Raw genomic sequence first — 4,550 nt, forward strand, 5'->3', positions numbered from 1 at the left:
AAAAAAAAAAAGCAAAATAAACCGATACTCCAAAACTAGCCCATTGATGGTGGCATTTGTTCCAAGACACAGATCGCCCCATATTGTATTGTAAATTTATCTGGAGCTGTAAAGAGACAAGGCAGAAACAATTAATTAATTATATAAGAAGAGGGATCCCTCAACTTAAACAAGAGAATGTTAAGTTATTGGGAAAAAGAAATACCACTTATAGTACATACGCATAAACATCACTAACAGCCACATCAAAAACTGCTCCTCTACGATTTGTGGTAATCAATATGCCTATCTTCGATAGCTTAGGAAATAACTAGTAAGGGTATCTCTAGCCAGTACATCAGCCCTTAACTGGCAAAATTAGGAGGAGCAGTTTCTATACTCCATGATAGAAAACTTATTACCTTAGTCTTTCAACTAAGGAGTCTCTACCGGATAGGTTTTTCTGTCACCCCGAATATTCATGGCTCAGGCTGCAAGATCCGAGCCATGCATTACTAGGTTTTTCCCAATTATGACGCGCGTTAGGGTTTATTTTTATTGCCTCTTGCACATGTGAGAACTAGGCTGCACGTCGCAATAGGATGCCTAGCCTCCCTAGTTAGAGGTTTTAAATTTTATTGCCTCCTATTGAGGTCTTATTCATGAGGTCTGATTGTTTCCCCGTTTTTCCACTTGTCTATTTTTATGGAATATCATTCTGAAGAAGTGAAATATTTTTCTTTTCATTCATGTCTTTCACAGATACACATGTAGTTTCTTTCTTCTTCTTGTACTTCGCACAAATATTTGATTTTCACGTGATCTATGGATAATACCTCTTTAAATACATCATATTCCATGGGTGATCGAGTTTTCACCCTGTGTTTCTTCCATCTTTTTCCATTAATTCGTACGCTACATTTCCAGCGATTCTGTTTATTATGTATGGTCCATCCCATTTCTTCTCTAGCTTTCCATCTCCCCCTTTTTGAGGACGGTATTTCTATTAGCACCAGTTCTCCTGGTTGAAATTCCCTTTACTTGACACGCTTGTTGTATTCTCTCGCTAGTCTCTTGTGATAGTTTTCCATGTGTTGTAAAGCAATCTCTCTAATTTCCTCCAAGTCGTCCAGCTTTGCGAGAATCAAATTTGTGTTTAATTCTTTTCCCAAGATCCCTTCTTTGTTGTTCGATAAGCCCATAAAGCATTGTGTACCTATTCGCACAATCCTTTATTCTGCCCCTCTAGCTTGTTTTTTAGTTTATCCGCAAGCGTCTTTTTAGTTGCCTCTGCTTTCCCATTACTTTGTGGATATAACAGGGTTGATTTTCCGCTTTGGATTTTGAAAGCATTCAGCAACATTTCTATGTTCTCTCCCTCAAATTGCGTCCCATTATCTAACACTAGCTGCACGGAGATTCCAAATCTGCAGATGATATTTTCGAATATGAAGGTGAAAACGTCCTTATCGCGAATGTGTTGAACTGCTTTCGCTTCTGACCATTTTGTGAAATAATCTGTTGCGAGAATTAGATATCATTTTTGACCTGATCCAGGTGCATGTATTCTTTTCCCATGTCTTTGACATTCTTCGCATCGTCTAGATACCTCTTTCACGTCTTCATGCATGTAAAGCCAGTAGTATCCTTGTATTTCCGTTTTGTAGGCTAATGACCTTCCTCCGCTATGATTTCCATCGTCTCCATAATGTATTGGTTTTAGAATTTCCTTCCCCTCCTTTCGCGTCAAGCATCTGAGGGAAGGTCCTAGGAATGATTTGCGGTAAAGTACGCCTTCTCTTAACTCATAATTTATCGCGCGACTTTTTAATTTGTGCGCTTCCAGTCTGTTCCTAGGTACCTCTCTTTCCTCCAAGTATGGGTGAATTTGCGACCTCAATCCTCTCCATTATCATTATTTCCTTCCTATTCTCTTTCCACCATCATTACATATGTCTTTTCTTCTTCTTTTTTGATTGATGGGAAACAAAGTGTTTCAATCTTTATGTACTGAGCGGTGGGATCCACTTGCATTGATGCAAGGAATGCCAGAGCGTCTGCGAATCTATTATCTTTTCTACATATGTGTCTCCACTCTACGTTTTTTATATTCGCTGATAACTCTTCCACAAGTTGCTTGTATTTATCTAATGATGGTTCATTCGTGTTGTATATCCCTAGTATTTGGCGGATCACCAACTGTGAGTCACTATTTATTTTGACATCATTCAATTCCATTTCCATTGCCAACCTGATGGGATTCTGGAAGAACCCTATATGTGATAACCACAATCGCACGGTGTCTACAATGTAGACAGAGGCAAGTACGGGTCGTTCCCACGAGGAGCAGTGGAATACTATAACCAATATCTCTAATCGACTAATCAAAAATGATGTTTTTGGATTTTTAGAATTAAGGATTTAAAAAGAACAAAACAAAAAAAAACGAAAATTAATAAAACACAATGAGAAGAAGTATGTAACTAGGGTCTATGAATTCCACTACTTTTTATAATTGTGCACCGAAAAGAACTCTAATTCCAAATATGTGTTTATAGCTTTGTTCTATTGCAACACCTATTATTGATATAATTTTCGATCATAAACTCGCATCTCCTAAGTATAGCCCATCAAATTTCTAAGCATGACCTATCAAATTATAATGACGAGAGAATTATCGAAAACATAATTTATAGATTCACAATTATTATTTGCTTCGTCTAAGCATAACCCATCAAAAAAATCAACCTAAGCATGGATTATCAAATACTAACACACAAAATTGTAACCTAAATGAATTAATGAACTTGGGCTATTGTGTCATACAAAGCCGGTGAGGCAATAACATGCATTCTTTGTAAAATCAACAAAACATAATTATTGGATTTCGAAATTCAATTTAATACCAAATTATTCAAAATCGATTCAAGTGGTCTTAATGCTAGAAGTAGTTTTCTCCATAAAACCCTAGCTACAAAATAAATCTAGCAATACATCAAAATGGATTTCTCAAAACCCATAAAAATAATCAAGAAAATATAGAGAGATTAAACCAAAAGAAATGTCTTCCCCTCTTCCCTTTGTTATGCACACGCTCCAACTTCCTCCTCCCTGGCCGCCGGCCTCCTCCTCCGTCTGTCACTAACAGAGAAGAACCAAAGATGATTCTCCAAAACTGGCCTCCTCTCTTGATTTTGTCTCGCTCAGAATATATCGTCTTGTTAGGGTGTCCGAATAAGACCTATCAGATCTCAAGGCCCAGTCCACTAACCCTGCTTCTTAATCTCTGTCCGTCCATTCTCTTTGCATTTTATGAACCTTCCCAATCTCGGCCATCCACCGGTTGTACAATAGTTCAACCAAATCTTCACATTACGAAATACTTAGCGTGTTGCATGGGACAAGACTGAATCTAGACGTCATCAGCTCATTCTCTTCAGCAGAAAACATCACCATTTGACCGCCTGCCAATAACAGCCAGCCTTGCTCTTCTCGACTCAGGTCACGGAACCACTTCTCCAAGTTCTATCCTTGCTCCGTATCTTCTCACCGATCGATGCCACCATCATTCAAACCTGCAACCCAGGCTCCATCGAATCACAACTCCATCATCTTCTCCGCTGGTTCTTACTTCTACAAAGAATTTCTGCAGCAATTTCAGGCCAAGTATGATCGACCTTAATTCAGCCATCATCAAGCTTCTTGCGTCTTCTCTGTACGTGACTCGAACCACAGTCCCCATCAAATCGGCAACCTACTAAGTCTCTTCTTTCTCCTTGTATAATACTCGAGCCAACATCAGCATCTCTGTTGTTAATCAAACAGGTAGAAGAAAGAACACAGATTTACGTGGTTCGGCTATAGCCTACGTCCGCGGGAGAAGAATGACTTAGGGTTTATTATTATCAATGGAGTTTTTACAAGGCTTATATATATCTTACACATACCACATATCTTACGTATAGATAGCAGCATATCTAGAAAATATTTTCTTGCAGTGTAGACCAATCATAAATAGAGAAACTAAATATTCTTCTCTGTTCCAACACTCCCCCTCAAGTTGGTGCGAATATATCAATGGATCCCAACTTGGATAGAATTCAATTGAATTGCTTGACAGATAAACCCTTAGTAAAAACATCTGCCAGTTGTTGATGGCTACGAATGAAAGGAGTGCATATTACTTTGGCCAATACCTTCTCTCTAACAAAATGACAATCCACTTCTATGTGCTTTGTACGCTCATGAAAGGTGTAATTTGACGCAATTTGTATCGCAGCTTGATTGTCACAGAACATCTTAGCCGGCTGAGGTGACAGAAAACCCAAATCTTTAAGTAATGCTCGCAGCCAAACAATCTCACATGTTGTTGAAGCCATGGCTCTGTATTCTGCTTCAGCACTTGATCGAGAAACAACATTTTGTTTCTTGCTTCTCCATGTAACCAGATTACCACCAACGAATATGCAGTACCCTGTTGTTGATTTACGATCAACTGGACATCCAGCATAATCAGCATCCGAATATGCTGTTATACAGTAGCTAGAAATTGAATAGGCTTCATTCTTTGT

The sequence above is a fragment of the Papaver somniferum genome, chromosome 1 (assembly GCF_003573695.1).
Source record: "Papaver somniferum cultivar HN1 chromosome 1, ASM357369v1, whole genome shotgun sequence".
Lineage (NCBI taxonomy): Eukaryota > Viridiplantae > Streptophyta > Magnoliopsida > Ranunculales > Papaveraceae > Papaver > Papaver somniferum.